Source organism: Stegostoma tigrinum, chromosome 34 (genome assembly GCF_030684315.1).
Source record: "Stegostoma tigrinum isolate sSteTig4 chromosome 34, sSteTig4.hap1, whole genome shotgun sequence".
Classification (NCBI taxonomy): Eukaryota; Metazoa; Chordata; class Chondrichthyes; order Orectolobiformes; family Stegostomatidae; genus Stegostoma; species Stegostoma tigrinum.
In genome coordinates, this window is record NC_081387.1 from 13,810,541 (window position 1) to 13,832,318 (window position 21,778).

The window sequence follows — 21,778 nt, forward strand, 5'->3', positions numbered from 1 at the left end:
CTATCCTGAATCTTTGCGATCAAGTCCCCCGCCCCCCCCAGATCTCCTTCCCCTCAGACTATCTCAAAATGTTTCAATGAGATCACCCTTCTCTGAACTCCTGGGTTTACAGGCCCAGCCTCCAGCCCCAGGAATCGGCAGAGGGAGCTGTCTCTCGACTGGCTTCCAACATTTCAAATGTACTGCACCCGCTCCTGGGGGAGCAGGAGGTCGATGTCTGCGTCCAGCAGCCCCGGGAAGCGGCGGAGAGAGAACCCGCGACCCCCGGGACAGAAGGAGGTCCTCCGGTCTCTCAGAGACGGCAGCACAGAGTACAGCCCAGTCAGAGGCGAGATGAGCAGAGCCAGCTCTGTCAACAGGACTACACTCACCCGGCAATCGACACTCAATTTGCCAGAAGCTCAGATCCCCGCTGCTGTTGTATGTAGCTCAGGCGCTCTCCCCACGTCGAGAACATCCTCATTATCACCCTGCCGGCCCCGATTAAGCGCAGGCAGCATCTGGCTGGCTCTAAACCTTTCAACAGCCGTGTCCTGGTGGGGGTGGGGGCAGTTCCTTGGCAGCTGAGGTCTACAAACCCTACTCTGAGTCAAGTCAAACACACACGCACACCGGGCTGTGGAAGTTCTGTGCTGAACCTGCCCTGGGCACTGTTCGCTGTATTGCAGAATTGTTAGAGATGCAGAGACGGAGAATATTCAGACCAGCTCTCAATATCAGCGTCATGTCTCAGTGCTGAATTCCGAATTTTTCCCCATAGCTACTTCACATTATTTCCATTCCAGCAGCCATCCGGCGCCCTCTGGAATATCTCAGTTAAACCTCACTAACTAACTCTGTACAGTCAGTCTTTGATGGGGACAGTGTAGAAAAAGCTTTACGTTCCATTTAAGAGTAGAGAGAGCTTTACTCCGTATCTAACTCCATGCTGTCCCTGTCCTGGAACTGTTTGATGGGGACAGTGTAGAGAGAGCTTTACTGTGTATCTGACCCTGTGCTTCACCTGTCCTGGGAGTGCTTAATTGGACAGTGTAGGGTGAACTTTACTTTGGCAATATTCCAGGGTAATTGTCTTACAGAAAAGGCAAATGGTGTGGAGTTGGAGGATCTGTAGGTGCCAAAAATATTTTTTTAAAAAATAGATTAGTGAGACAAGGACTTAGTCCAGGAAGAAAGGTGGAACTATATAACGCTAAGGGCAGAACCTGATGGTGGGAGAAATTTAAAGGTCCCATATGTTAGACAGAGTACAAATCAGGAAATCCGAGCAGCTTATCGCAAGGTTAATACAATAATCCTGGGTGATATCAGAAACACACAGACAATGAAATTGGCCAAGCTTAGCTTGGAGGAACAAGTATAAGTGCATGGAAGGCATTCTTGATCATTACAGTGAGGGGAACAACCAGCTAAAAGGCCATTTTAGATCAACTGCTGGATCATGGAATAGGGTTAATTAATAAATTTAGAGTAAAGGAGTTTCTGGTGTAACGTACTCATGATAGATAGACTTATATATCGCATTTGAGAGTCATGCGGATAATGCCAAAATTAGGGATTTAACTTTAAACAAAACCAATTATATATATATGAGGGCCAAATTGATTGAAGTAGATTTGGAAATTAGGTTGAAATATGCAATGGTAGCTAAGAAGTAGCAATGGTTAAAGAAATAATTGATCATTTTCAATGAATACCTTCAAAAATTAAAATCTCCATTGGAAAAATGGCCCCACTGTGGCCATATAAAGAGGCAGAAAATAATATTTTCTTTAAAGACGAGGTTTAATGATGTCACTTAATTGTGAAATAAGCCTCTAGACTCTCAGGATTATATCATCACTAATGAAAATTGATAAAGAGAGAGAAAACATAGAATGCAATAGTGAACCTGCAATAAATAGAAAAAAAGATTGCGAAGAAATTCTGTGAGTATTCAAAAAAGGAAAGATTTTGTGACTAACTACCAATCCCTTAGAGACAGGAAAATTATAATAGAAAAGACGTAAGTGGCAGATAAGTTAAACAAATTATTGTACGTCTTCACAGAAGAAGACACAAAAATAATAGCAAGCCAAGCGTCTCATGAGAGTAAGGAATTTTATTAGTATTGGTAAATATAAAACACTGGAGAAATAAATACGACTAAAATCCAGCAGATCCCTAGAACCTGATTAACTAAATTCTAGGCTCCCAGAAGAGGTAGCTGTAGAGGTAGTGGAGGCATTGGGTTTAAGCTTCCACCAATTTTCAAATACTATAATGCTCCCTCAGGTTGGAGGGTTTTATGACATACTGGGCTTGCATTAGAAGGTCAAAGGACCAGGACAAAGGAAAAACCTACTTGACTTTGAGACAACAAGGTGTAGAGCTGGATGAACACAGCGGGCCAAGCAGTATCAGAGGAGCAGGAAGGCTGACGTTGCGGGTCTGGACCCTTCTTCAGAAATGGGGGAGGGGAAGGGGATTCTGAAATAAATAGGAAGAAAGGGGGAGGTGGATAGAAGATGGATAAAGGAAAAGATAGGTGGAGAGGAGACAGACAGGTCAAGGAGGCGGGGTTGGAGCCAGTGAAGGTGAGTGTAGATGGGGAGTTAGGGAGGTGATAGTCGGTCAAAGGAGGACGGACAGGTCAAGGAGGCAGGATGAGACTGGTAGGTAGGAGACGGGGCTGGGGCTTGAGGTGGGAGGAGTGGATAAGTGGGAGGACAGGTTAGGGAGGCGGGGACGAGCTGGGCTGGTTTTGGAAAGCATATGGGGGAGGGGTGATTTTGAAAGTTATGAAGTCCACATTGATACCATTGGGCTGCAGTGTTCCCAAACGGAATATGCATTGTTGTGGCACTACAGGAGGCCCAGGATGGACACGTCGTCCAAGGAGTGGGAGGGGGCATTGAAATGGTTCATGACTGGGAGGTGCAATTGTTGGTGCAAACAGAGCGTAGGTGTTCCACAAAGTGGTCCCCAAGCCTCCGCTTGGTTTCCCCGATGTAGAGGAGGTGACAACGGTAACAGCAGATACAGTATACCACATCAGCAGATGTGCAGGTGAACATCTGTTTGACATGGAAGGTCTTCTTAGGGCCTGGGATGGGGATGATGCGGAAGGTGTAGGGGCAGGTGTAGCACTTCCTGCGGTTGCAGGGAAAAGTGCCAGGTGTAGTGGGGCTGGTAGGTAATATGGAGCGGACAAGGGAGTCATGGAGAGAGTGGTCCCTCCAGAAAGCAAATAAGGGTAGGGAGGGAAAAATGTCTTTGGTGGTGGGGTTGGATCGCAGATGGTGGAAGTGTCGGAGAATGATGCATTGGATCTGGAGGGTCCCTTGTTTATTGGCTTGTTGCAGATGCATCTGTCAATGACTGTATTGATAGGAGTGACCACTGCACAGTGCTTCTGGAAACCAAATCCTATCTTCACATTTAGGGAAACCTTCATCGTGTTGCACCATGCTAAATTCTAAGAGATTCAGAGAAGATGCTTAGCACAGAGACAGACTTGAATGGAACGGTACAAACCACTGTCCTATTACACAGAGACCTGCCACTACAACACATCTCACTGTTCAAAACTGCACATGAAATGCTGTGGGCCATCAGCAACAGGGAACTTGTACTCAGCCACATCCTGTAACCACGTTGCTCGGCATAACCCTGCTCCCCTCACTCTGTCACTGACATCAAGTTAGGGCATCAACCTTTGTTCATGCAGGAGGGCATGCCAGGAGTGGCACCAGGCCTACCATTAAATGTGCTGCCAACCTGGTGAAGCTATCCACATTCTAAATGGTGAAAGCAGCATGTGATAACCAAGGCTTGGCGATCCCACAGCCAATGGACCAGATTTGAGCTCTGAAGTCCTGCCACATCCAGCCATGAACATGAATGGTAGAAGACATGTAATAGAAGAGGACGGTCCACCATACCCAATAATCCAACACATCAATTCAAAACTGAAGACTTTAGCATTTGCATCCACGCTCAGCCAGAGACACCAGCCAATGATCCAGCCCTTACTGAGGTCTCCCGAATCACACTTGCCAGTATCAACTGATTTGAGCCAGTCCATGTATTGTTAAGAAATAGCCAGGGAGAGTGGATACTGCAAAGGCCGTGGGCTCCAACAACATTCTGGGTCCAAACTGAACCCTCGTGTTCCAGAACTAAGTGGGTACCTAAACAAGTTATTCCTGCACCATTACAACACCGACATTGCGCAAAATTTCCAAGGTTTGTTTTGACTACAAAAAAGCAGGAGAAATCCAACCCGGCCAGTTATCAGCCTATCGGTCTATTCTCTATCATCAGCAAAGTGGTGGAGGGAGTCATCTACAGTGCTACTAAACAACACTCAGCAATAATTCACTGGCTGATCTTCAGTTTGGGTTCCACCACGGCACTTGCCTCCAGACCTCGGTCCAAATTTGGACAAAAGAATTGAATTCAGTTGCTGAGGTGAGAGTGACAAACTTTGATATCAAGGCAGCACTTGACCAAGTGCAGCACCAGACAGCCCTAGCCAAACTGAAGTCAATGGGAATTGTAGGACGAAACACTCTATTAGTTGGAATCATACCTTGTTCTAGGATGGTGATTCTTGGTTGTCTGAAGTCAGTTATCTCAGCGTCACAACATCGGTCTGTCTTACATGTGACTCCAGATTGACCGCAATGTGGCCCATTTCTAACTTGCCACTCACTCAGTTATAGAGAACTCACCACCACTTGCCCAAGGGCAACTGAGGATGAATGATAAATGCCGGCCTCACCAACAACTCTTGCATCTTATAGAAACGCAGTTTTGATGGGACCATAGATTTAGTCCAGTTTTGGTGTCCATACATATAGTAGGATATATCTGCCATAGACGCTGTTCAATGATGCATTGCTGGATTGATTCTTGATTTGAAAGATCTAACTTATGAGAAGCCATGAACTAGAGAGGTGATCTAATTGAGACATATGCAATTTTTTTTTGAGAAGGCTTCACAGGGCAGGATAGCTGACAGGATTGATGTAGGGAGGTAGTTTCTCTTGACTGAAGAATTCAAAACCAGGGTGTCTTACATTCAAATATTCAACCATTCAGGGACTGAGATGAGGAGAAATTTTGTAACCGAGAACAGTGCAGCTTTACAATTCCCTGCCACACGAAGCTTTGGATGCTCAGTGGCTGAATATTACTTCAAGATAGAGATCTACAGAGTTTCAAATGTAAGGGAATCAGTGCACATTAGGGGTGAGTGAAAAAATAGACTTGAAGTCAAAAATCAGCCAGGATTGTATTGAATGGCAGAGTCGATTCAAGAGCCTGAACAGTCTCTTCCTGCTCCTATATCTCATGTAATGGGTAAACCCTGAATGCATTGCTTCTATTTTAACGAGTTAATGCCCCTTCTACGTTGGAAGATGAAGCAAATGTGAGACACTCACGATGATCCCTCCTCCACCCTGATCAGCAAGTCAAGTCTACAGCCAAGTTTTCAACTGTTTGGAACAGGATTTTTTTTTTGAAGCTCACAGCATGCTGATCAATGATTTGAAAACTGCCTGTGCATCTGACACTTCATTAGGATCCATTCGAAGGTGTTTCTGATATTGACACAGCTTGAAATTACTGACACAAAAAAATTAAATAGATGAATCGGCGCCAGCTGAAGCCAGCTAACCCCATCTGCCTCAGCATTGGGAGGGATCGAACATGCGCAGAAATCAGTCAGGTTGAGACAGAGGGTCAATTTGGATTGTTCCATTTTAGTTGATCTTGGGATGTGGGCATTACTGGCAGCATTTATTGTCCTTCCCTTATTTTCCTTGAGTAGATGGTGGTGAATTGCCTTCTTGAACCACTGCAGTTCATGTGCTGTGTGCTAGGCCTACACAGCGTTTATTAGAGATTCGCAGAAATTTTACGGCACAAGTGAAGGCCCTCCTGCCCATCAGCCCATCATGCCTACACTGGTTCTTCAGAGGAGCATCATTACCAAGTGCCAATCTCCTGCGATAGGGTTAAGGTTAGGATTAGCGTTTTCTTTCCATGCCCTTGCATGCTATTTTTACCCAAATAATCATATCTTTAAGTGCATCAATTGAATCTGCCTCCATCACAGTTCCAGGTAGTGCATTCCACACCATGGCTACTCACTGAGCTTTATCCCTCATATCCCTTGTGCTTCCTTTGCAGGCCACTCATTCTTGTTTCTTTTACAAGCAGGAACAGTTTCTCCTTAGCCACTCTGTCCAGCCCACTAATGATTTTGGAAACGTCAATCAAATCTACACCCCCACCCCCAGCATTCTTCTCTCCAAAGAGAATCACCTTTTTATTCCCAGCCCATTTTCATAAACCGTTTTTGTACTCTCTTCAATACATTCGCATCCTTTTGACAATGTGGCAGTTCCTGAACTGTGTACAATACTCCAACTAAGAACTAATAACTTGTTCATACAGAGGGTGGTGTGTGCATGGAATGAACTGCCAGAGGAAGTGGTGGAGGCTGGTACAGTTACAACATTTAAAAGGCATCTGAATGTGTATATGGATAGGAAGGGTTTAGAGGGATGTGGGACAAATGCTGGCAAATGGGGCTGTATTAATTTAGGACATCTGGTTGGCATGGTTGAGTTGGACCAAAGGGTCTGTTTCCGTGCCAAGCATCTAGATGAGTCTAAGTTAAGGAGACAGGGTTGATCAACCTTCATGGGATTCCTGGTGTATATCAATGAGCCGGTGGGATGTGGTGAGACGGTGAATTCTATTCACGGGCTATCTGTGAGCAAGGACATGGAGTGAGCACTGTGGTGAAGTTGTGACTGGCATCCTCCCAAGTTGTGAGCATTGATTACTGCCCTCAGCAGTCTGGGCCATTAAAACTCCTACTCCTGCACTTACAGGACCCCACGGAGTCGGGAACACAATGGAGATTCAGTCACTGCCCCATTCGACCTGAAGCAGCCCAGGAAATCTGCTTGCCAGCAGGAGTGTTGCTGGGGCGAGGTCCCTGCTTTGTGCTGGGCCCTCTTGGAGCCAGTTCCCTGTGCCTGTCAGACAGCACATTTCAAAGTGAGTTGCAACCAGGTTGACAGGAGGGTAATTGCAAGGCAACACCTTTGCTGGGAGATTGAAAATCAATTGAGCGCCAATGTATGCATGTAATCACTGCTTCGCTGGTTATATCGGTTACCAGGGGAACATCCTGGCAACTACTTTATTTCTGAACATGGCAAGTTCTCCAAAAGAAATTCATTAAGTACAAGCTCCTACTGACAATTTAATTCCAGATTCTGGCTGACTCTCTGCATTGCACTGTACTCCAGTCTCTCAACCGTTCCTGTGTGTGTGTGTGTGTGTGTGTGTGTGTGTGTGTATGTGTGTATATGTGTGTGTGTGTGTGTGCGTCTGTGTGTGTGTGTGTGTGTATGTGTGTGTATATGTGTGTGTGTGTGCGTCTGTGTGTGTGTGTGTATGTGTGCATTGTGTGTACATGTGCGTGTGTAAGTGTGTGTATGCATTGTGTGCGTATATGTTTGTCTTTGTGTGTGCGTATGTGCATTGTGTGTCTGTGTGTGTGTGTGCACATTGTGTGTATATGTTTGCCTGTGTGTCTTTGTGTACGTGTATGTGTGTGTATAACATCCAGAGTTTGGGAAGGGCATTATGTGAATACAGTTGTTTCCCATTCTCTCTTCCTTTGCAAACTCGGCCTTGCTCATTCACTGATGCTAGTGGTACTGCAAGGGCAGTGTTCTGTCTTGAAATCACACTGACAAATTCTCTGAAGAGGCAACAAACACAAGCTGGGTAGAGGCTGCGAGGACGGCCTTTATTCTGAGGACACAATAAATGCAACAGTGCACTAACGAGGAAGGCAAGGTGAGAGCGGTTGTCCGTGACACTGAGGCTGCTTTTGATCAGGTGTGACATCGAGGAGTGCTAGCGAAACTGGAATCCGTGAGAATAAAGGCAGAAAACTCTCTGCTGATTGTAGACATACCAGGCACAAAGAAAAATGGCTGTGGTCGTTGAAGGTCAGTCATCTCAGCACCAGGATATCTCAGCAGGAGTTCCTCAGGGTCGGCATTTTAGCCAACCTGCTCAGATAGGTTATGACACACCTCTGGAGCAGGATGAGCTTGAATGTGTGCCTCCTGACTCAGAGGTAGGAAGATTACCGCTGCACCACTGGAGCCCTCAGTCCCTCTGGGCAGTATCCTGGGCCCAACCATCTTCAGTTACTTCAGAAGTGGAGATGTTCGCCGATGATTGCACAACGTTCAGCACCATACGCGATCCTCAGAGCACAGCCCTACCCTTATGCAGTGTGGCATGGAAATCATTCTGGTTTCAAACTAACCAGTGGCATTTGTAGCAAGTAAAGGCAGGCAATGACATATTCCCAGCAAGAGACAGTCTAACCATCTTGTCCTGTCATTCAATGGCATTACCATCACTGAATCCCCCAGCATTAATGCCCTGGGATTACCAGAAACTGGGCAAGTCATGCAAATCTTGTGACCACAAGTGCTAGAGGCTAGAAATCCTTCAGCTAAGTATCTCAATTCCTGACTCCCCAAAGCATCAAGGAGGCACAAGTCAGGACCATGATGGAGTGAGTACTCCTCTCTTGCCTGATCTAACAACACTCAAGAAGCTTGACACCATCCAAAAGAAAACAGGTCTGGCATTCCATTACACCATTCTGCCTAAACATTCACACTATTCACCTCCGTACCAAAGTGTGCACCATCTACTGGATGCACTGTAGCAACATACCATGGCTCCTTCAGCAGCACCTTCCAAAGCCCACAACCTCTAGCATCTAGAAGGACCAGGGGCATGGATTCATGGAATCTGCTGCAGATTCCCCTCCAAATCACACACCATCCTGACCTGGAAATTTAATTGCCATTCCTTTGTTATCAATGCGTCAAGATCCTGAGACTCCCTCCCTAACTGCATTGTGGCTTCACTTACAGGAAATGGACTGCAGTAATTTAAGAAGGCAGCTCAACGCCACCTTCTCAAAGGCAACTAAGGATGAGCAATAAGTGCTGGCAAAAGCCAGTGAGATCTGTTCCGGAAATAAATGTTAAACGTATTTGTGCCTGCAAATAATATCTTTAGGCCCTTATAAATAAAATATTAGCGCCATGTCATACTGACCTTGGAAGCACTCCCATTGAAAAGCACAAACTTTCATGACATAAGTTTGGCAGACAACAATGTAATATTTAAAGCATAATCGCTGCTTTATATGGCAGGACGATGATGCTCTCTTCTCCCCCTCTGGTATTTGTACAGGAAATCATAGCCATTTGTAAATGCCACTGAAACACACGGAATGGATCTTCTGCTCATTGCAGTTCAATTTATCATCTTTTCCAGAGCTGAGCTTTATCCTGTGTGTAGGATGGGGGAGAGACACTTTGCAGAATAAATTCACTGCAGTTGTTAATGGGCAGCAATGAGACTGAACTTCAAACAGCAGCTATTTCACCAGGGGCATTATCTTTCCCCCTGTGACAGTCAGTTAGTGTGTCTCTTGCCATGTGGAACTTTACAGTTTCATTGAAATGTGAGAAATATTTTGCTAAAAATAGCACATCAAGGAATTGTATACTTTGTTAAACTGTTTGCCTACACGAAGTGTCACATATTGATACACAGTGTCGTATTTATGCACACAATTCATATATAGGTGCACACATAGTGTAGGTATCTATACATACAACATCAGAGAGATACAGGCACACAAAGTCATATGTAAACATGAAGCTGCATTTCTATACACAGCATCACACATTGATACATAGACACATTGTCAAACCTATAAACACATAAAACCAATAAATACATAAAATCCTACAAGATAATTGGGTGCTCTCTCAGTACAGAGAGGCAACTGGTGGTGATTTAGCCTGAGAGTCACCAACCTTCAGGCAAGAAATGGTGGAACTTTCACAGTAATCTCAGCCAGTGTGGGGAATTGAAGTGGCACTGCTGGGTGTTACACAGCATTATACTCAGGCATCCACCTAACTGAGCTAACTGGCTCCCAACGTACAAGTATTGTGTCACCTCTTTACAGAGTGCCATTCATTGCTATACAGAGAGTGTCACAGCTATCCAGTCATGTGTGGAATGAATTCCAGAGGATGTGGTGACATTTGAATAGAAAATCTTTGGAGGGATATGTGCCAAGTACAAACAGGTGGGGCTGGTTTAGTTTGGGATTATGGTCAGCATGGTCTGGTTGGACCAAAGGGTCTGTTTCTGTGCTGTATGACTCAATGATGCGATACACAGAGCCATGCGATACACACACATGGCAGATAAACAGACAGCGTTGTACATCAAAGCAAAGTATAACATAATATAATATCACATATAGATACACGTAGTTTTATGAGATACTGATTGTGTTATATGTAGACACACTGATACATATACCCACAGCATCATAGAGTGTTGTATCCACATCCACAGTTTCATACCTATATGCATGGATTCTGCAGATAGGCATACTCACAATGTCAAGCATAGACACACAGGCACTCAGTGTCAAACACAGGCACTCAGTGTCATACACAGGCACTCAGTGTCAAACACAGGCACTCAGTGTCATACACAGGCACTCAGTGTCAAACACAGGCACTCAGTGTCAAACACAGGCACTCAGTGTCATACACAGGCACTCAGTGTCAAACACAGGCACTCAGTGTCATACACAGGCACTCAGTGTCATACACAGGCACTCAGTGTCACAGACAGGCACTCAGTGTCATACACAGACACTCAGTGTCAAACACAGGCACTCAGTGTCATACACAGGCACTCAGTGTCATACACAGGCACTCAGTGTCAAACACAGGCACTCAGTGTCATACACAGGCACTCAGTGTCAAACACAGGCACTCAGTGTCATACACAGACACTCAGTGTCAAACACAGGCACTCAGTGTCAAACACAGGCACTCAGTGTCATACACAGACACTCAGTGTCAAACACAGGCACTCAGTGTCATACACAGGCACTCAGTGTCAAACACAGGCACTCAGTGTCATACACAGGCACTCAGTGTCAAATACAGGCACTCAGTGTCATACACAGGCACTCAGTGTCACAGACAGGCACTCAGTGTCATACACAGACACTCAGTGTCAAACACAGGCACTCAGTGTCATACACAGACACTCAGTGTCAAACACAGGCACTCAGTGTCATACACAGACACTCAGTGTCATACACAGGCACTCAGTGTCAAACACAGGCACTCAGTGTCATACACAGGCACTCAGTGTCAAACACAGGCACTCAGTGTCATACACAGACACTCAGTGTCAAACACAGGCACTCAGTGTCAAACACAGGCACTCAGTGTCATACACAGACACTCAGTGTCAAACACAGGCACTCAGTGTCATACACAGGCACTCAGTGTCAAACACAGGCACTCAGTGTCAAACACAGGCACTCAGTGTCATACACAGGCACTCAGTGTCAAACACAGGCACTCAGTGTCATACACAGGCACTCAGTGTCAAACACAGGCACTCAGTGTCATACACAGGCACTCAGTGTCAAACACAGGCACTCAGTGTCATACACAGATACTCAGTGTCAAACACAGGCACTCAGTGTCAAACACAGGCACTCAGTGTCATACACAGGCACTCAGTGTCAAACACAGTCACTCAGTGTCATACACAGGCACTCAGTGTCAAACACAGGCACTCAGTGTCAAACACAGACACTCAGTGTCAAACTCATGCACTCAGTGTCATACACAGGCACTCAGTGTCAAACACAGGCACTCAGTGTCATACACAGGCACTCAGTGTCATACACAGGCACTCAGTGTCAAACACAGACACTCAGTGTCATACACAGACACTCAGTGTCAAACACAGGCACTCAGTGTCAAACACAGGCACTCAGTGTCATACACAGGCACTCAGTGTCAAACACAGGCACTCAGTGTCATACACAGACACTCAGTGTCATACACAGGCACTCAGTGTCAAACACAGACACTCAGTGTCAAAGACAGGCACTCAGTGTCAAACACAGGCACTCAGTGTCATACACAGGCATTCAGTGTCAAACACAGGCACTCAGTGTCAAACACAGGCACTCAGTGTCATACACAGGCATTCAGTGTCAAACACAGGCACTCAGTGTCAAACACAGGCACTCAGTGTCATACACAGACACTCAGTGTCATACACAGGCACTCAGTGTCAAACACAGGCACTCAGTGTCATACACAGACAGTGTCCTACCTATACACAGTGTTCACTTCCCCATATAGAATTGTCAAAGTACACAGCGTCGTCGATATACACACTGTCACACCAAGATAATAACACTGTCACACAAAGTTAAGAGTCACTGATGCACTCAGTGCCATATAGAGATAAAGACATAGCTCATCCATTGGTAAACTCAGTGCCATACACTGATATACACACATTATCATAGAGAGAGACAGCCTCACACTGACACATGCAGTGTCACATCTAGTCACACTATGTACAATATAGAGGGTCATACATAGACACAGACAGCGTGTCACTGATATCCATGGTGTTGTACATTGATATGTGAACGGTGTCATGCTCACAGCATTGGATGTGGGTATGCAGTGTCTTAAACAGTGTCATAAGTAGATACTCAGGTCATACATTGATATGCAAACTGGGTCATGCTTAGATTTAGCACATTGATATACAGTGTCATGTATTAATGCATGCACAACATCACATTGATATGCTGTGTTAGATATCGGTATGCAGGCACACGCAATCTCAGGCACAGATAAGCACACACGGAGTAAAAACAAGAATAGGCTATTAAGTCTCTCAAACCTGGCCCACAATTCAATTAGATCCTGGTGTCTCTTTATCTTAGCGTCAACGTTATCCATCACCCTTAGCCAACAACAGTGCAGAATATTCACGGACACTGTACAGCCAGGTACATACAAGCAGATACAAGTGCTGCCAGAGCCGTTCTCTGTTAATCTCTAGGCTGTTGCTGTGAACAACACACACAGGCAGGAATATCATGGGGCCTCAGATAACCTGTGGCTATTTTGCATTGACTTTGAACGCTTCGGTTTGTTAACTGCGAAAGGTTGGGGGGTGGGGGGCAAATACATCTTGCAGAGACACTGGATTAATGGAAGATCATCCAACCGAGCAAGGGAGAGTCTACTCCGTGTCTGATTGGCTGGGAGAAGGCGAAGGTCCATGGTGATTGGGTGGGTAAGGCCAGGAGGAACTTGGAGGGGGGCGGTGGTTCCAGCACCTTGGAGAGCAGATGAAACCCCGGGGAACGAAAGGGACACCAGCTCTGACTGAGAGGTGCACTTCCACGAGTGCCCCCACCCCGGCTCACCACTGTGCCACCTCGCTCAGGCTTCTGCTCAGGAAATTTGTACCAAACCAGTCAGGCGACATCTTTGATGCGCAATTTTTTGTTTTAAAAAAGATAAAGCCCCCTTTGCTACAGGAACCAGTGGCAGCCCCGGGATCGCCCCTTCGACTTCCAGCGAAACGAACATCTCGCTCAGAGCCTTTCTCCCATAACCCCGCACATGCTTTCCTTTTCAAATAGCCGCCTAACTCCCCTCTGAATGCCTCTGCCCACACTCTGAAGCCTGGCACTAACCACTGTCGGTGTGAAAAAGTAATTTCCTGCCATCACTTTTATCTCTTTCAACGATGTCTTTGAATCTGGTGCAGCTTGATTAATGCAGTCGAAAATGGATTTACCACCACAGCAGTCTGTACTCATGTTTTAAAAATAAAGCAGGATGCTGGAAATCAAAAACTCAAAACAGAAGTTGCTGGAGACGCTCCAGGTGGTCTGGCAACATTGGTGGAGAGAGAAGAAGGGTCACTGGACCTGAAGTGTCAACACATTTTTCTCTCTCCAGATGCTGCCAGACCTGCTGAGCTTCTCCATCAACTTCTGTCTGCATTTATTCAGCGCCCTTGACATAATGAAACATCCCAAGCCGCGTCTCAGTAAAAGACACTGCAAGCCTGTCAAATGCAGTAGGAAAACCAGTGATCAGAAGGAAGGAAATTAAGACAATCAAACTAGGGAGAAATCAAAAAGGTAAAGTTATCGGAGTAGAAGATTGCAAATACCCTGAAGCTGGTGGGCTGAAAAGAAAAGCAAATCTTGCATTCTTCACAGCCACAAAGTACCTCACAGTCTAGGCCCGAAACATCAGCTTTCCTGCTCCTCTGATGCTGCTTGGCCTGCTGTGTTCATCCAGTTCCACACCTTGTTTTCACAGCTAATGAGGTAATTTTTGAAAAGGGGAATTAATGTTGGAATACTCTTGGAGCCCACATAGCAAACTTCCAAGGCGGAATCCCTTGCTCTAGGGGCTGGCCATGTTGTACTTGATCCCACTGCTGTTCACAACCCATGCCCTCCCTTCACTCACTGCACCTCCTCCACGGTTAGGTTCTGGATGGGAAGGTCACCTGCAACAATGGGATTCATAGAATCCCTACAGTGTGGAAGCAGACCATTTGGCCTATTGAGTCCCCACCAATCCTCTGAAGAGAGTCCCACCCAGACCCACCCCATCCCTGTAACCCTCCATTTCCCATGGCTAACCCACCTAGCCCGCAGATAGTAGGCGATTTAGCTGGCCAGTCCGCCTAGCCTGCACAGTTTGGGCTGTGAGGGGCAATCGGTGGAAACCCACAGAGACACGGGGAGAATGTGTAAACTCCACACAAACAGTAGCCCGAGGGTGGAATCAAACCCAGGTCACTGGCACTGTGAGGCAGCAGTGCGAACCACTGAGCCACCATGCCATCCTGTGACTGTCATCATGATATGTTGTGGGCAGCTTGATCTTTTCAGGTCACTTGTCACCTTGGAGTGTGTGTGTGTGTGTGTGTGTGTGTGTAGGATATCCATAAGAACCAGCGCCCATCCCCTGTCTTTCCCTCTCCCAGTGATCACAACATCAGTGGGCTTTAGCCTGGGTACCTGGTTACCCTGGAACTCAAGAGGGAGTAGTGGGGAGGTGGTGGGTGGGTGGGTGGGGTGTGGGGGAGGTGGGGCGGGGGGGGGCTGCGGTGTTGGTGTTGTGTGGTCTCTGGCAGCAGCCAAGGCTGCGTCAGTGTCACCTCTGGGCACAGGAGCTGCCAGCCTCCAATCAGCTGGTAGCTCTCAGCTGAGAGAAGGACGGGTGGCCCCGGAGTCTCGATTGAAGGGAATGGAACACCAGGAACCTCACCGTTGCCTGACCAGTCAGTGGTTTGACGCACCTTGTCAAGAAGAAGCACCATCGGGTCTCTTGCCAACAGGCAGGACGCCTTACCCCAACTCCCCCCCAACCCCCCCCCTCAAGAAATACCCCCCCACGAACGATAGGGTGAGAATGACCGGGTACAATGTGTTTCTGTGATGCTATTTGTGCCATGAAAACCAACCAGAACAAGGAAAGTGCTCTTTTCTAGTTATACATTCATGGGATGAGGGCATTGCTGGTTGGGTCAGCATTTACTGCCTATCCCTCACTGACAGTTAAAAGATTGGGTCTGGAGTCATGTGTAGACCAGAACAGGTACGGATAGTAGTTTCCTTCCCGAAAGGAACCAGATGGGGTCCCCCACCCCCCCCACAGAACTGACGATGGATTTGCGGTCATCATTAGACTCTCAATTCCAGATTTTTATTGAATTCAAACTCCACCACCTGCCGTGGTGGCATTCAAACCCAGGCCCCCAGAATGTTATCTGGGTTCCTGGATTAACATTCCAGCGATCATATCACTTTCATCCCCAAGGCAGGGCATGGAAGGCCACAGCTTTAAAGTCTCACTGGAAACATCGGCTGTGACAGTGCAGTGCTCCTTCCATATTGCACTGGAGTGGCAGGCTTCATGTGAAATTCTGGGGCGAACCCACAATCCTGTGACATAGAGTCAATGGGGGCTGCTTACACTTCAGCAGCTACGTCCTCGGGGCTCACAAGAAGCAGACGTAAAGACACCGCATGTGCTTTGGTTGCAAAATCCCACGGATTCTGGAAAAGTGTCAGCAGACTGCAAAACTGCAAAATCTGCCGCTGGGAAAAAAAAACATCTGCAATCTATTAATGAGGAAATAGCAGCAGGACATGCAGAAAATTAGAACAGAATCAGGCATGTTAATACGGGCGAATGGAGTGGAAACTATGCTTGATAAATTTACCAGAGTTCTTTGAGGGTGTAACAAGCAATGTAGGTTGACAGAGCTATGGTGGTTCCTGCTCTCCTATACAGCTCTGAGACATGGACTGTCTACAACCGACACCTCAAGGCACTGGAGCTGTACCACCAAAGCTGCCTGCAGTAGATCCTGCCAATCTGCTGGGAAGAAAGACACACCAACACTAGGGTCCCTGACCAGGCCAACATCCCCAGCATCGAGGCACTGACCGCCCTTGCTCGGATGCAACGGGCTGGGCTCATCGTCCATGTGACCAAGCACCTCCCCGAACAGGTGCTCTACTCTCAACTCCGAAACCTCAGGCAAGCCCCAGGTGGACAGAGCGAGGCGCTCCAGTGACACCCTCAAGGCCTCACTGGGGAAGTGCGGCATTCCCACAGGCACCTGGGAATCACTGGCCTAAGTGAGGCGGAGCATCCGGGAAGGCATGGGGACACCTGGAGACTTTCCGTCGGGAGAAAAGTAGAAGCCGGACGCAAGCAGGGAATGGAGCGCGGTGCCACACCAACACCCCACCCACCCCTTCCTGTGGCCATCACCTGCCCCAAGTGTAACAGAGCCTGTGGTAGCCCCATTGATCTGTACAGCCACCTACAGGCATAGTCTGAGAGTGGAATAGAGCCATCCTCATCTGGAAGGGACTACCAATGATGACAATGATGATAGATAAAGATTAACCAGTAGTTGGAATGCATTTGGACTTCCAAATGGCATTCAATAAGATGCTGAGTAAAAAGTTAACGTAGAAATTAAGCATTCATGGTATTAAGGTAGATATTAGCACAGATACAAGATCAGCTGATAGACAGGAAGCTGACAGCAAGGATAAATGGATCATTTTCGAGTTTATAAACCTAATGAAGAATTGCAACAGGGATCTGTGCCATAGGGGTGTACAGTCTAGATTTAAGAATTTGATGAAGAGAGAAATATATTCTGGGCAAACTCGCTGAGGATGCAGAGTTGGTAGTAGTAAGGATGATGCAAGAAGTCTGCAAAGGGCTATTGATAGGTTAAATCAATGGACAAAAAAGCGACAGAGGGAGTGTAATGTGGGAAAAGGTGAGTCGTCTACTTTGGTAGGAAGAAGAGCAGAATATTATTTGTGAACAAACCAAAACTAGAAGCAGAAGTGGGCCATTCAGCCCTTTAAGGCTACTCTGCCATTCAATAAGATCTGCTTGTGTTTTGACTTATTCAACTACCTCTGACTCCCTTGACCACCAAGACCAATGTATCTTTGCCTTAAAGTAATAAATGACCCTACCTCCGTTCAAGAGATGCCTAAACTTAAAAAGCATACCTCACTGGCACATCAACCAATTAGGAAGGCAAATGGAATACCAGCCTTTATAGAGTATAAAAGTGGGAACATTTTTGCTGCAGTTATACAGGGCATTGGCAAGACTGTGCCCGGAGCATTGTGTACAGTTTTGTACTCCTCACTTAAAGAGTGACAAACTGGCACCAAAAACAGCTCAGGAAAGTATGTTTTTATCAGTAGCATGTATGAATCCATGAGGAAAGGCATCACCCTTATCCACAAGCGAAAGGGGGAGAGGGAGGAAATCAGAAATTGGTGACCAAGCTCATTTGCTGAATGCAGATTACAAATTCCTGTCTAAGGCCATCGCTGACCAGGTCAGGTCTGCTCTGGGATTGGTGATTCAATCCGACCAAACCTGTGCTGTACCAGCAGTACAAACTCTGACAGCCTCGCGCTCCTCAAGGACATGATCGCGTATGGGCAGGACAGAGGTTTGGGTGCCTGCCTCATCAGCCTGATCCAGGAGAAGGCCTTTGACAGGGCATCACACATTTGCATGTGGGTGTGCTCGCCAAAATGGGCTTTGGGGAGGAATCTGCAATTGGATCCGATTGTGCCAGGCCAACTCTCAATTAATGGGTGAGAATCAGGAAGCTTCCAGATCAGATCCAGAGTCAGGTAGGGCTGCCCACTCTCTCCTGCCTTGTCTGTGTGCTGTACAGGGCCTTTCGCTGGGTCCATCAGGAAGGATTTGAGCCTGAGAGGGGTGGCTATTCCAGGCAACAGGGGCCTGTTTGTCAAAGCCTCCCTGCACATGGATGATGTTACCTTTCCCTGCTCGGATCTGCTGTCAGTGTGCAGACTGAATCCAGGGATGGTGGGTTTGACATATGAGGAGAGATTGGGATTGTTTTCACTCCAGTTCTGATAAATGAGCGGGGATCCCATAGAGACTTACAAAATTCTAACAGGACTGGGCAAGGTAGATGCAGGGAGGATGTTCCCGATGGTGGGTGTGTCCAGAACCAGGAGTCACAGTATGAGGATTCAGGGTAGACCATTTAGGATGGAGATGAGGAGTCATATCTACACCCAAAGAGTGGTGTTCCTACAGAATTCATTCCTACAAGAAGTAGCTGATACCAAAACATTGAATGTATTCAAGAAGTGGCCAGATAAAGCACTTGGTGCAAATGGGATTAAAGGTTATGGGGAGAAAGCAGGATTAGGCTTTTGAGTTGGACAATCAGCCATGACCGTGATGAATGGTGCAGCAGGCTCAAATGGTCGTATGGCCTTCTCTTCTTCCTCCTCCTATCTTGTTTCTATGTTTCTGTGACTCATGAGCATCTGCGACCAATTTGAACTGACGTTGGGAACCCAGGGCAAATACAGACCCTGAGCGAGGCCACGTACTTTGGGAACTGGGCCAACTGATCCTTTATCCACTTCACCGTCAGGACAGATTACCTGAAGGCGCTGGGAATATGGTTTGGAGGAGCTAGGGCGAGCGCAAAATCTTAGGAGGAACATATCGCCAAGGTGAGGCAGAATCTGGGCTTTCAGGAGCAGCGCTCCCTCTCCATTGCGGGTAAAAACCTTGTTATCAGGTGTCAGCCTCGCTCTTTCTCTCTCTCTGTCTCTGTCTCTCTCTCTCTCTCTCTCTCTCTCTCTCTGCTGCTATTCGTAGCACAGGTCTGGCCCCTTCCTCAAAACTGCACTACTGCAGTCATCTGAGGCCTCTTTCACTTCATCTGGAAGGCAAAGGTGGGCCGTGTCCCTAGGCACACCACGTACAAAACTCTGGATAAATAGCAGGGGGAAGAATGTACCCAATGCTGTGTGCAGACCCTTGGTGCACAAACAGCACCTATCACTACGTACTGAGGCTCTACCTGTGCCCAGTATTACGAAGGATGGGCCTGGCCTCGCTGCCACAGAATGGTCCAAATAGTTGGACCGTTCCGTATCACCCGTCCTTCAGAGACATTTGTAAAGAAAAATACCTTTGACCACAAGGCCATGGTCAACACTTACGTCACCAAGGTCCCCGAGGGAAAAGGAGAGGGTGGATCCTGTCGCATGGTTCCCTGAGCAGACTGTCAAAGTCATCTGGCTTCATCACCAAAACTTTCCGACAAGCACCAAGGCATCACTTGGCTGGTGGTGAGAAGGGGTCTGCCTGTGAAATCCTTCGTGCATTCCCCACCTCTGTGCGCCACTACATGCTGCCCTCAAAGCAGCTGTGGGGTGGGGGTGGGGTGGAGGTAGGGATAGAGACTGCTGTCCTACATCTCCTTCTGGAATGTGCCTTAGCAAAGAAGGTCTGGAGAAAGATACAATGGTTTTTGTCGAGGTTCATCCTGAATAGCTCCGTTTCGAAGGATTCTGTGTTCCACGGCCTGTTCCCTGGGACTACGCTGAAACAAACATCGGCCGCGCCTGGAGGACCATCACCTCCATGAGAAAAATGCTCTTTGGTCTGCCTGGAACTTATTGGTCTTCAGTACATGGAGCTGACCTCGGCCGAATGTTGCAGACTGGCACATCCCAAGGTTCATGACTGAGTGCTGAGGGATGCACTGAAGCTTGGGAGATTGGGGAAAGAAATGGGCTAAGGTCTTTCCGCACAAGTATAAAAAGGGTCTGTTAGGAACTAATGCCCTGTCATTTGCCCTGAAGGAATGTAAATAGTTTCCTCTCATGATTAGAAAATGCCATTTTATTGCAACTGGATTGAAGCTGTTAACGAGGAATGTCAAAATTCTACTGCATTTTCTGTAAAATCTGTACAAACCCTGTTTTATACTTGCTATTTTATTCATACATAATTTTTGATCAAAGCATAGTTATTTTCTAAAATAAAAGTTCAGTGAAGGTTGATTCCTGGGATGAAGGGATTTGCATTGAGGAAAGGTTGAGCATTTTTGGTCCTATGAGGATTGCAGTTTCGAAGAATGAGAGGTGATCTTATTGAATGACAAGGTTCTGGGGTAGGGTTTGACAACACCGATGTCAAGAGAGTGTTTCATCTTACGGGTAATCTAGAACTCAGGGACACAGTTTAAAAATAAGAGAGTTTTTTGGAACTCACTCCTCTAAAGAGCAGTGGAGGCTGGTCATTCAATATACTGAAGGCCCAATCAGAAAGATTTTTGCTGGGAGTCAAGGGTTCGGAAGGCAAACAGAAAAGTGGATTTACGGCCATAACCAGATCAGCCATGATCCTTCTGAATGGCAAAGCAAGTACAAAGGGCTGAATGGCCTACTCCTGATCCTGTATCTGATGTTCCCGCTTTTGTTCACAAACTCAAATTTGACACAGAGCACAGAGGTACTAAGGCACACGGCTAATATTTCGGTTAAAGAACTACATTTTAAGGAGAAGGTTGAAAGAGAGGAAGCGAGTTAGAGAGCTTGAGGGAGGTTGATTCCAGAGTTAGGCCGAAGCAGTTGAATAGGTGGAGTGACTAAAATCAGGGATGGTCAAGAGACCAGAAGTAGGTGAATGTAGACACGGGGGCCAGGGGAGATTGCAGAGAGACGTCGGGCTGGGTTCGGGGGAGAAGGGGGTGTTGGTGAGGCCATGGAGAGATTTGAAACGGAGGGTGAGAATCTTCCAATCAATGACTTGTTTAACAAGTACAGCCAGCAGCAAGCTCGGGTTGTGATCAGTGAATGGGACTTAATGTGATTTGGAACACAGGCAAGTGATTTTAGGACAGCCTCACATTTGCAGAGAGTAGTTTGGGGTAGACCAGCCAGGAGCACGCTGAAGCATTGAGGACCTAGACATAACTTATACACAAGGTTGAGGGTTTTCACAGTAAAATGCCTGAGGCAGGGGTGGAGTCAGATGATGTTAAAGTGTTGGACGGCTATGGCATCAGCTGCACATCCCAGAGTGAAATATGACACCAGGTTGGCAAGCAGTCTGGCCCAGCCTCAAGCAGCAGCCAGGGAGCAAGAGAAGGAGTTAGTGATGAGGGAACAGAGTAAACCACTTCAGTTTCTGCTTTAGGTAACTGGAGCATATTTCTGCTTATTTAGTATTGGATGTCAGGTTAACAACCTGATGATTAAAACAGTGGAGGCACTGAGATGGATGGTGGAGGTCAGGAGGAGCTACGAGTCATCAGAATACATGTGAAAACAAATGCTGTGCTTTTGAATGATCCCACTAGGCAAAAACACATTTGTTTCACCAATAAAAACCAAAAGAACTGCGGATGCTGTAAATCAGGAACAAAAACAAAGTTGCTGGAAAAG

The 21,778-nt window shown here is 46.8% G+C and overlaps 1 protein-coding gene across 3 annotated transcripts in view; it reads right to left on the minus strand.

Annotated features, from left to right (window-relative positions):
- The window catches only part of gabbr1b (gamma-aminobutyric acid (GABA) B receptor, 1b), a 458,524-nt gene that overhangs the window by 371,541 nt on the left and 65,205 nt on the right, over window positions 1–21,778 (minus strand). The window contains exon 1 of one of the 3 annotated variants that reach the window (XM_048520003.2): window positions 12,865–13,137. The exons of 1 other annotated variant lie outside the window; for it this stretch is intronic. The gene's annotated coding sequence lies outside the window, so the exon portion shown is untranslated. Of the gene's footprint in view, window positions 1–371; window positions 532–12,864; window positions 13,138–21,778 lie in introns of those variants that run through there. One more of the 3 variants, XM_048520002.2, reaches the window with a different exon arrangement.